This window comes from Desmodus rotundus, chromosome 2, assembly GCF_022682495.2.
Source record: "Desmodus rotundus isolate HL8 chromosome 2, HLdesRot8A.1, whole genome shotgun sequence".
Taxonomy (NCBI): Eukaryota; Metazoa; Chordata; class Mammalia; order Chiroptera; family Phyllostomidae; genus Desmodus; species Desmodus rotundus.
In genome coordinates, this window is record NC_071388.1 from 53,109,550 (window position 1) to 53,122,123 (window position 12,574).

General features: G+C 42.0%; 1 long non-coding RNA gene across 1 annotated transcript; it reads left to right on the forward strand.

Moving 5' to 3' along the window:
• Positions 1 to 2,837: 2,837 nt before the first annotated feature.
• LOC112301019 (uncharacterized) lies at positions 2,838 to 11,177 on the forward strand. The gene is made up of 4 exons (XR_002974447.3): positions 2,838 to 2,895; positions 5,985 to 6,115; positions 9,708 to 9,864; positions 10,722 to 11,177. It is a non-coding gene; the product is annotated as an uncharacterized lncRNA (long non-coding RNA).
• Positions 11,178 to 12,574: the final 1,397 nt, after the last annotated feature.

The window sequence follows — 12,574 nt, forward strand, 5'->3', positions numbered from 1 at the left end:
ATGATTTTCTTCAATCCATGAGCCTCCTAAAATTCAGTTCCTAATGATCAGAACATAACAGCATTGCATGAAAAGGACTATTCTTCATCCACAGCTCTTCTCAGTGGAATCATTGGTATTGAACATACAACACAAATCACATTTAAAATGCTGTAAGTAAAAAATATACATATATCAGTGGTTTTGCTGAATGAAATACTGAGCTTCCTTTAAAAGAACAGATGAAAGCAAAAGCTGTCTGCTCCCTGGGCTTGTGAGCCAAATTCTACCCACCACCTCTTATTGAATGAACTGCAGACAAGAAAGGATTTTTCTTTTATATTTTTAAATTGTTGGGGGGGAAACCCCAAAATAATATTTCATAATATATGGAAATTATATGAATTTTGCATTCCAATGTTGTTAAACAATAAACTGAGGCATAGTAAACATTTTAAGAATTATTTGAGCAAGGCTGAATTTGAATCTGGCCTGCCGGACCAGATATGGTTAGGAGCACTCCACTGCAGGAGACTGGGGAGAAACTTTTATAGAGAAAAGGTGGAACGAAGTAAAGAAATTATTGGTTGGCTACAGCTTCAGGCTGGGACTGGTTGACTTCTATTTTGTAAACTTGAGGCATTTGTAGGCTTGGATCTTTGGCTTGCTAATGTAGGCCACCGTAGGCTTACAGCCGCCTTCGCCTAATGGCCTCATTGTTTAAGTCATTTAACAGTGTCCATAAATAAATGTTACTGAAACAGCCGCACTCATCTGTTACATTGTCTGAGGCTGGCTGCACATTAGAACCAGAGTTGAGTCTTTGAAAGAGTATGACCTAAAATACTTAGTATCTGGTCCTTTAGAGAAAACATTTGTTGTTTCTTGAGTAGAGTTTCAAAACATTGGCACTATTGATATTTTGCGCCACTCCCCATTCGCCCTCCCTTCCCTTATCAAAATATCTCCAAACACTGCCAAATATCCCCCTGGAGGGGGTGGGAGGGTACAAAATCCCTCCAGGTTCAGAAGCAATGTTGTAAATGATAGAAACACCAGCCTTATCATTTTTACAAGTCTATGAGGGTGATTTACATTGTTAAAGGCTAAGAAAAGAAAAAGAGAAGGGAAGGGGAAGGAAGAAAAAAGTGCTACTATATCTTTGAGAAGTTTTTATAATATCATTTTTAATTTAAAAACTCCCCAAGCAGAAAATATGTAATGGTATTAAAAAATACAGCTCACATGGTTTCTAAGTTATGCAGGGACCATAAAGTTACTTTTGGTTTTCAAGACATCCATCAGTCTTCCTCTTAACAGCCCCATTAATATTGAATATAATGTAGCTTCTCCTACGTGCAAAGACTTCATACAGGGTAATTTTCTGATAAACTCTCGATTGTAAGGTTAGGATACCACCCAGCAACTAAGCTGTTATAGGCCCTAGGCCTTATTTTCATTAGGTTCCAGAAAGTTCTATGATGAAAGAATTTCCTCAGTCCCCAGAGGATTCACTCCGGGGACTGCCTTTCTTCTCAGAATTGTTTTTGGTTTAACCTTGTTGAACCTTTCCCAACCTCAGCTTCCTTGACTTTATCCTTGTTGTGACCTCAAAGACAAGCTGCCCCACTGTCCAGTTATAGGTTGGCCTAGGATTCAGACACGTTTGGCATTTCTGGAAATTGTGCAGTTCCTTCAATACGCGCATGTTTTCCCAAAGACTGAGAGCCTCCTGAGCGAGAACTCATCCTGAGGGAAATGGGTGCCAGACACTGGGTCCTAGCCTGGGGACACCTGCTGGGAAAGAAGGCCCCGCACACAGTGAGTCATCTGCCATGTCTCTGCGCCCAGTCCCCCTGAGGCTGGCACTCTGGTCTCTAAAATAAACCCGTGAGAACTATTGACCTAAAACACCATAAGACACGGGCATTTGTCTACCTCAATAACAAATTTCAACTCTTGAAGAGTGTTAATCTTTCTATTTTAATTTTCAAAAAAGTTTAAAACATAACTCTCACACAATTATAGTTAGCATGTATCAAATATTTATTTAATTTCGTAATGAAGGAACTAACAGGATGAGAAGCTGGTTCAAAGAAGAATATGAGAAACTGATCAACCAGACCCTCGTTATTTGTAGATTCCATATTTGCAAATCTGTCCACTCACTACAATTTATTTGTAACCCCCAGATCAACAGTTGAGGCACTTTCGCAGTTGCATGTGGAGTGTTTGTGGACATGCAGAGATCATGTGAAGACAGGCAAAAGATTCGAGGCTCCAAACACAGGAGGTCAAACAAGGCGACGTAAGAGTCTGCGACCCTGCCCCCTGCCCATCAGCGCAGCCAGCACGCGTCCTGAGACTGCGGCAGGTAAGTGGTACCCACGTCAGCAGACCCCCATTTGCGCTAGGCCTCAGGACGACTCTGCCGCCGCCCTGGGTAAACGCGTTTACGTTTCAGCAACGTGTGAAACCTTTTGCAAAGATTATTACTGGCCCCCCAATCCTCCCCAAGGCCATTTCGTACACATCAACATGTTTAAAACAAGTGTTCTGAGTCAGAAATGCTCACTATCCAAGCATTATAAACAGAGAAACTTTTCTAATTTACCTGTACTAACCCAAATGAAGGGTTTTCTGGGACAATGTTTCTCCTGAAAAACATATATGAGGAAAACCTCCAAAATATCTGGAGTACATCATACAATACCTTTTTCTGTCCTTTCAGACGAGATCGGGCGCGTTCAGGGTGGTATGGCCGTAGACATTCTGTCCTTTCAAAATTACCTGTCATTCGAAGTTGTAAGCACAGCCAAGAGTAATGTCTGTTTTCTGGATTATTCTGCCCATTTTCACAGAAACCTGAAAGGAGATGGCCACTGTATTTAAAGGAGCTGACAATGGAAAGAGAAGGTGATGTATACAAGGTTTAAATGCTTACCAGGTATTGCCATTGAGAGAAACCGCTGTGAAAGAAACAGGAAAATGTCCATGTTACAGAAACACGGTGTTCACGCTGGATCATTCATTCATATCCTGCCGTGTACGTACCACACAACTATCTGACGTAGAACTTGCCAAGTGTAGTCTCGGTAAGTTTTACATTACTGCGCAGAAGCCACGGGCCCTCCCTTCTGCACACGGACGACACTGTGACTTGACTGGGTGTGGCGGAAGTGGAGAGCAGCCCCCCTTCAGAAAGGCAGCGCTGGATTCGTATTTACTTGATAGACTGTGTCCAGCACAATTTTGGTAGCTACAGAAATAACCAAACTGCGCTCTGGGGATTGGCATTGCTTCCATTTCTAATTTCAGAATAAATTAGTAAAAGGAGCAGGTTCTGCTACTGTAAATGGACCACTGGGTCCAAATGTTGTAGCAACAGGAAAGAAATATCATGTATAGAGGGCACGGCCAAGTCAGCTGAACAGTCAGCCTCCTTCCACTGTGGTTTTAGGTTCTGTCCTTTTTGGTTAAAATGTAGGAGTTCTTATATGACTCCTTTGGTAAAGGTGCAGGGAGATCTTAGACACTCTGCCAGGTGATGTACATACATTTCCTTACTTAACCCCAGCAATAATGCCGTGAGGTTGATGTCATGGTTCTTTATTCCAATCACACTCAGTCTCCGTCAGCATCTCGGTCAGTCACAGCTGCTGGGAAGTCCTGTCGCAGGGTTATTGGGCCTGCTCACCCGAGTACCTTCTGCACAGACCATTTCAAACGGTGAGAGGCAGCCGGGATTTTGGTCCCTGTTTGTTACCTGTGTTAGCAAAACCCACGTATTCTCTTGATTTCAGGGGCGCTGCTTCTCTCTGGACAAAGGCAGGAGACACTGATGACAGCCATTCTCTGATACCTGCTGCTTGGTACACGCGGTAGGCTCAGGTCCCTGGCCCCTTCTCAGCCTGAGGAAATTGTTTTCCTTTTTATGCTGCTTCTGAAGTGCTCTTGGGACGTGTTCTTGGTCCTGGACCTTGTCTCTCTCACAGGGGTTCTTAAGCGTGAGCCTGAGGGGAGCAGCTCAGCAGCACTGGGTGGCTTTGAGGGGCACAGGGAGCTTATAATAAATGCAAATTATCAAGCCCAACTCAAACGACAGAACCGAAATCTCTGAGATAGGGGCCGTGCAAGAGCTCTAATAAACTCTTCATGTGACGCTGATGCAAGACTACATTTTGGGAAAGACTGACAGAGCATAGCCGTTCAATTAGCTCAGATTTTTTAAATCAAAAGGATCAGATAACTTCTGTTTTTAGCCTTCAATGTAGCACCTTCATCCTGACCAAAGGAAAGGGAAAGAATGGGCTTGGCTATAATCAGAAAACAGGCACTAAACATAAAATATAGATACCTCACACAGCAATGGATCTAAATAGACATTTTTCCAAAGACATGCAAATGGCCAACAGGTACATGAGAAAATGCTTAGCACCGCTAACCAGCAAGGAAAAGCAAATCAAAACCATGATGAAATATCACCTCGCACCCGTCAGTATGACTGCTGTAAGAATCAACCACAAGTGTCGGAGAGGATGTGGAGTAAAGGGAACCCTTGTACACTGTCGGTAGGATTGTAAATTTGCACAGACACTATAGAAAACAGTGTGGAGGTTCCTCAAGAAATTAAGAATGGAACTACCATATGACCCAGTAATCCCATTTCTGGGTATTTATTTAAGAAAACGGAAAAATTAACTCAAGACGATACATGCACCGCCCACACCCCATGCTGGTTGCAGCATTATTTAGCTGAGACATGGAAACAACCTAAGTTGGCACTGATGAATGAGTGGATAAAGAAAAGATGGCATATATATGCAATGGGATATTCAGCCATAAAAAATAAAATCTGACCTTGAGGGCATGACACTAAGTGATAAATCAGACAGAGAAAGACATATAGCAGCAATGGGGGAAAATTGGGACAACTGTAATAGAACAACAATAAAAAAAATAAAGACAAATAGTATATGATCTCACTTATACGTGGGATAAGAAAAAAACAAAACCTGAGCTCATCGGCCCAGAGAACATATTGGTGGTGGCCAGAGGTGGGGGCTCGAGGGCGTGTGGAGTGCGTGAATGAGATCAAAGGGCACGAACTTACAGTTATAAAATGAATGTCACACGGATGTGATGTGTAGCATGATGAGCATGGCTAATGGCAATGTGTTGCATATTTAAAAGTTGCAAAGAGAGTAAATCGTAAAAGTTCTCACTATAAGAACAAAAACTTTGTATCTATGTACGGGGATGGATGTTCACTAGACTGTGGATCATTTTACAATATATGCACACATCCAATGATTATGCTGTACACCTGCGACCAGTGGATGTACCTTATGCTATAAATAAATAAATAATAGGTGCTCAGTAAACCTTTGGAGAATGAAAAAAAGTAAAGCATAAGCATCTTTCTGAATCTTCTAAAATGAGTACAAAACATCAATTAATACCTCAGTAAATATTTTAATAAGCTACCCCACCACATTAGGATTCACTTTAACAACAATAGGTTTCTGAGCAAGCAAGTTCCAGGAACAATGACATGTGGCAGAGGTGGGACGGCTTGGGATCAAGAGTTAGGCGTGAGAACAGGGAAGTGAAATTATACGTGAAGAAAAGGCACTACATCTATGATGGGAAAGAAAGGTGGTGTTTTTCTGCACCAGCATGAACTTCTGGAGAAGCTTGCCATCAAAGCCTTCATTTCTAAAAGGGAAGCCACAGAACAGGTGTGACGTAGAGACTGAAAACGGCAGTGACTTACGCTGCTCAAAAACAAAGCCCAAGAAGCACAGGGTCTTCTGTGGCTGTGAGGGCAGTGTCCACTCCGCCCTTCCTGTGTGCAAGTGCTTTGTGCCTGCTTGTGGGCACCTGGCCTTCTGCCCTGGGTGTGGCCAGTAGAGTGTAAACAGAAGTGCTATGTGTCAGTCCAGGCCTGAGATTTAAAACACGGTTCAAGCATCTTTCTTCTCACTTTTCCTTTCCACATACAGGAACAGGAAGATGCTTGTGACCCACGCTTGACCACATAAATGAGTGTGAAGAACTAGAGTGGAAGCTAGAGGAAAGGAGGTTGGGTCCCTGAATGACCATGTGGGGCAGAGGAGTCCACCTGGACCACTAGGTGAGAGAAATAATCTTCCTTAATCCACCAGTTTGTTGGGTTCTTTGTTATAGCAATTTACATTTCCCTGTATCTAACACCAAAACCAAGAGCTCATATGAAAGATCAAGGCAGTTCTCACAATTTGTTGAAGCTCAAGTACCACCAAAGCCCCACAGCGCCTGGCACCCAGCAGATGCTGCATACATAATTACTGAATGAATGAGTGTGGCATCTTTAGGAGCTGTTGGAGCAAGAGATATACCCAAATGTCTCATAGAATAATCTGCCTCAGAGTAAATCCAAGTGGTGTGTTGCAGTCTGCAATGAGAAAAGCAAACAGCGCACAATCACAACCAGGGGTTAAGAGCCTGTGGGAATCTGTGCGTACAGTGTCGAAGGAATTGCTCATTACACAGCAGTCATTTAAGTGATTTGCTGACAGTTACCACAGTCACTGTCATTTTCCAAAACAAAAGACTTATACATGCAAAGATATATACAGACAGGTTAATTTTCCTTTTAACAAGCTTGACGAGACAACAAGATTGCTGTGTTATACATGGTCCATAAGAAAATGAAAATCCATCCCTGCAATATGCAGGGTGAAGAGAAAGCAGCTCTTTACTTACTTTGTAAAAGGCAGTATTTGGTAGCATATGATTCCAACTGCAGTTGCTGACCATTTTTGAAGGCCTACTATGTGAGAAGTACGTGGATTGCATTGCATACAATGAAGAATTCAAAGATATCAACAAAAATATAAGTAGAGATATCAGAGGGAGAGAGTATTGCATAAAATGGTGGTTTAAGTTTTTAAGAAATGGAAATTTAGAGCCTCCTGAAAAGCTCTGGCTATGTTGAAACTTTCTCTGGTGGCTCTTTTTAATCCCTATCACAAAAGTTGCTCTGAGGCTTGAATAAAATAATATAAATAAAGCACATGGGAGATTGTGACCATCAGCAAATGTTCCTTTTTTCATACCCTGTAATATATGAAATGTTTCCTTGGTGATGTGTTCCAGAGACATGATTTTTTTTTTGCCTATCCCAAGTCCCCACATGTATGCATACACTCACACAAACTCTCCATCCAGAGCAAGGAAGGAGGGTTGCCCTTTTAAATCAAAGGATAATTGCCTATGATGGAGATCAGGTTTTTCAGATGCAAGCAAGAAAATCCCACTCTGGTGATGAATGATAAAAACTGGTTTATTGGAAAGAAATACGATAGTGTACAGAAACCACAGAAAGCTAAAAAATGATTGCTAATTTCCAGTTTCCCTTAACAATGGAGACTGTTGTTATAATGTCACTCTTGGCATAGCCACCTTAGGGCCCTTTGTGTGTCCTTAAATAATCTTCAGCGGTTTTCTGGACTCTCTGCTGGGCCATATCCCACTTCTGTACCACCCTGGAGCTGCTGGGCCCTTGTGACTGCAGGCCTAGATTCCTAGACAGACAGCTCCAGAGTTGGCTCATGCTGTTTCTGCCATGCTAAACACTTCACTGCAAACATCACCACATCTGCTATAAGCACCTCCTTTACCAGTCTCCCCTGATGGCAAGATGGGGTTAGGTGTTGCTGGGATTAGGTTAGGTGTTGCATGGGGTTAGGTTAGATATTGTGGTTAGATATCACATGGGATTAAGTTAGATACTGGGTTAGGTTTGCATAGGTTAAGATAAGTGATCAGTTAGGTGTTCCAAGGGGTTAGTTTAGGTGTTGGGATAGGTGTTGAATGGGGTTAGGTAAAGTGTTGAGGTTAGGTGTTACATGGGGTTAAAATAGGAGTTGAGGTTAAGTGTTGCATGGGGTTAGGTTAGATGTTGGGTAAGCTTTGTATGGGGTTAAGATAGGTGATGAGTTAGGTGTTGAAAGGGGTTAGATTAGGTGTTCAGTTAGGTGTTGCATGGGGTTAAGATAGCTGTTGGTTTAGGTGTTGTGTAGAGTTAGGTTAGGTGTTGGATTAGGTGTTACATGGGGTTAGGTTAGATGTTGCATGGGGTTAGGTAAAGTGTTGAGGTTAGGTGTTGCATGTGGTTAAAAGAGGTGTTGCAGTTAGGTTTGCATGGGTTAAGGTTAGGTGTTGGGATTAGGTGTTGCACGGTGCTGGGTTAGTTTAGGTGTTGCACCAGACGTTGCATTGGGTTAAGTTAGGTCTTTCATTTAGGTGTAGCATAAAGTTACATCTAAGTTTTGTTGCACAGGCGGGGGTAGTTCATACAACTTCCTGGAGGGATGTGCAAATTCAGGGCAACTTCATGGGTAGTTACAGGGATTTCAGTCTCCTGATGTTAAATGGTCTATTTTTAGAGCAATATTTTTCTTTTTATGTAGCCTCTGCAGACTGGTTGAGACCAGTCATGTCTTGGGGCTTCCTTTTCAGGAAGTACAGGGGTTTTCAGTTTCCCCTTGACTGTGACCTGAAACTTCCTCATTCCATTGTGGTCCTGGGGAACACAACCAATTGAGGGCTGATTTTGGCTTGTCTGTTAACCTGCTGTTCGAACCCTCAGGCAAGTGCATGCACTAGATAGCAGCCCAAGTCAGAAGCAAATTCAAGTTCTCCAACAGCCCTTGTGATCAACCGCCTCCCCCACTTCCCAGCACCTGTGTTCCCTATGCCTCCTTGTGCCCCTTTTTTAAATTTGAAATAAGCAATCCGGCTCCAGCCTGAGAACCCGAAGCACTGCACTCAAGGGCTCTGATACAGACGCATTTGCCAGGTCCCGTCTGTCTGTGTGTCTTGACCTTCCCAGGTGGCCCCAACGGGCATGCTTGGTGCTTTCTCGAGGAAGTCTGTGTAATGAACTGTGTTTGAATTTCTCCTGTGCTCTGTGTTTGAACGGTGGCTCACCATCCTCCAGCCTGTGCTATACTTCATGAATGTTAATTTAACAAAGCCGTAACATTAGTGTATTACAGCATTTCTCAGTGGAGCACCTTCTTGTAATTTTTACAAAGGTGCTGTTAGAGCTAGCAGCAGCTGTGTTCCTCATCCAGCAATTTCACTGTGAACTCAGAACTTCCAGGGAACGTCTCGGGGTGCCCTGGCTGCTCCTAACTAAGCTGCTTTGTCCTGAGTAGACACCACCATTCATCTTCATTCAGCTATGTCCCCAGAGCTCATCTAAATCCAGGCTAGAGTGTTTAATACAACTGAAGACTAGGAGATTGCAGAAGGAAATTAAAATAGAGGAAAGGAAGAGTAAAGCTTTCTGTGTATCAGTGTTTTCCCCTTCCCTCGGCCAGTCTGCTACCCAACTGTATCTACGCCGTATTTCAGGGGCCAGCCTACTGCCCACACCTGTCTTTCACCAGGTCACAGGGAGGGGATATATATTTCCTTCCCCAGCCTGTGTCCGGTCTAACGTCCCTTGAATGCCATGATGACCTCTGTAAACACTTCACCCTGACCATGTGAAAACACCGCACCGCACGGGCTGATGTGGCTCAGTCTGGCTTTTCTGTGTCCTGGCTTGAGCATTCTGGAATTGAATTTGTCTTTTGCATAACAAAGGGCCCATAATAGATTTTCTTAAAATAAATTTAGCCTGCCTCTCTGCTAAAATAACAAATTGTCTACATTTCCACCAATTGCTCCTGCAGATTCACTGGGTTTCGATTTTGAAGCAACTTACTACACATTTAAGAAATGTTTAAAGACCTGCTTGCAGGAACCAAGCTGTAAGCTAAGCAGGAGGAACATCAATCAATCAGGTGTGGATCACACTTCCAACTTGGAGAAAATGGCAGGTAAATGCAGGTAAATAAATAGGTTCAAGAAATTGGCAAAGGGGTGACCACAAAAGAATGTACATGTTCAAATAATAGCATGAAGGAGGAAATGTTCTTTTCAACAGAGGACACAGGGGATGGATTATTAAAAGCTTCAAAAAAGAGGTAGTCACAGGCTGTTGGTATGATAAATAAGGGAGGAAGAATATATTCCTGCTAGGATGGCATATACAAAAGTGTTTCAGAAAACCCCGAGTAGCTAGAAATGTTAATGTGTAGAGATACGAGGAAATGTCAGCCAGGAGATGGAACTAAAAAAGCCAAGGAGTATCTAGATGATGGAGGGCCCTTTAGGCTGTACCCCCCAAAACTGACTCCAAAAGCACTAAAACCGCGATGGAATGTGTTAGTGATAAGAGAGCTATGGCTGGAGAATTGATTGGTTGGAGGCACCAATCCTTAGACGGTCTCCGTAGCCCAGGTGGAAACCATGGCAGCCTCCAGGGGCAGCACCGGAGCTCTCCAACAGCTGCAAGTAACAGATACGAAACATCTGAGCATCTGCAGTTCCATAGAAGCTGACAAACTTTTGAGAATGGCGCAGGTAAAGGAGAAAGGGAGGTGAGCATGCTGGCACTCAGGATTTAGGGTGAGGCAGGAGTGAGGAGACACAGAAAAAGAACAAACTAGTTGAAGTTAAAGCAGCACAGTTTCCAAAATTCTCATGATCCGATGTCCTGTGCAACTGGACCCCTCTGGGCACAGCCCACAATCTGCCTGCAGAGATCACGATGAGGCTTCCCAACTGCAGGGCAGTTGGGGCAGGGAACTGCTGCAGCCTTCATCTTCCACTTCACCCTCATGCATTCATTACTCCAATTCCAGATTCTTCTGGCTTCCCTCTCGGCTGGCTCTCCTCACCAAGGGACTCACTGGAAATCTGGTCGTCATGATTTGCAACCACAGACTCGAGGCACACGACCTGGGAACCCCAGTAAAGAGCAAGAGCAGAGTCCTGAACTCCATATAAATTAAGTCACTTCGTAAAGAAATTGTACGTCATACACATCCCTCTGATATGAAATTAAAGTCTACACTCTGGAGTCAACTGCCATCCTCACAGACGGTGGATCTCAAGCACTAAATAACAGCGTCAAAGAGAGCATAAGAAACGGCCATGCACCCCACAAGGTGGAGGGCTCCAGGAGCTCCCTTGGGATCAGCCCAACAAAAAGGAAGGAAACAGTGATCTCAGTATACAGAAAAAAGCTAGACCCTATTGTTACCCAAACCTGGAGATCAAAAAAAAAAAAAAAAAATCAGCAGAGAAGTAAATATCAAGAAAACCCCCCAAACCTATTTATCTACTTTCTGTGGTAGAGGTTAAACATTTATTATTTCTTAGAATAAAATGCATTTAGAGATTTTATCATAAAGCCAGTAGAGTCATAACTATTTCTTTTCCTATACAATTTCTGTGGGTTGGTTTAGACATTCTCTTTAAAGAAAAATTTTTCCAGCAGGTGTCTCTCTCTGCACATGGTATAGAAACACTCATAGAAGTTGCAAGGAGTATTTTTGTTTTGCTTATCCATCTTGCAATGGAAATGGATATGCTTGCAAAATAAGTCAAAACTCTTTTGTTTTTTACTTCACACTGTTAGAAAACCACTGAAAGGGTATAATATTATGTCCCATGTTATGATTTGGGTGATGATTAAATAAGTGTGTTCACTAGGAGATAATTCATCAAGCAAAACTTTTTAAGTCACTTTTTGTTCACACATTATACATCAAAAAGGTTTATTTTTATAAAGGTAAAATTCTTAATTTGAGTTGCATTTACATTACTTTTATGTTTCACTTCTCAAGTACATAGAACATTAAAAATGGGCTATTTTATTTATTTCATTTAATTTTATACATGTTTTATAAATAATGACAGTTGGAGTGTGTGTTAGAAAAAGTTAAAACATAACTGTTAACATTTAAAAGAAAAATGAAACTTGTTTGAGAGTTAGGATTAGTCAGTAAAACTTTGCAGTGTTTTCGAGTTGCAAACTTTCAGAAAGAGGCATTGTCATCGTTCGGATCCAGACTTTTTGGATGGATCCCAAAGATCAGGTGGATTGAACACTTGGGCCTTCCTGAAGAGGTTTGCTCATTCCTAGTCTAGACCAGTTAAACTTATCTGAGTAACAGAGAAATGGCTATAAATCACCCCTTGCCAAGTTAGCAAATGCTACCTGAAATACAGTGCTTGAGAGAAATGCTTATCATTAAAATAAAAAATGGAAAAAATTAAAACCCTATTAAAACTGTTGAGACCAGATTTCTATAAGACTCTCCGACTGCTGTTTTTATTCTATGCTTTAATCTCAAGTTTTCATCATCTTATCTTCATTTTATTATATCTACACCTATCAAGTCTTTCCGTCTCTATTTTTATTCCCTCTGTAGTCTGCCATTTTTCGAATTCTAAAGAAACAAACAAGTATCAATATTTTAGTGGCATCTTGTAATGAAGTATATGTTTTCCCTTCACACAATTCACATTGGGCCATAAAAACTTCCCTCTGTCTGACCGCTGAAAAAACACACAATGTAAAATAAAAATGTTCCATTCCAACGGCATTGCCACTTACTTTGAATAGTGTTAGAGTAATTGCCTTAATTCTCTCTTGGAAAAAAATATCCATTAAGACCCTTTAATGAGCAAAAGATATATTTGTAATGGA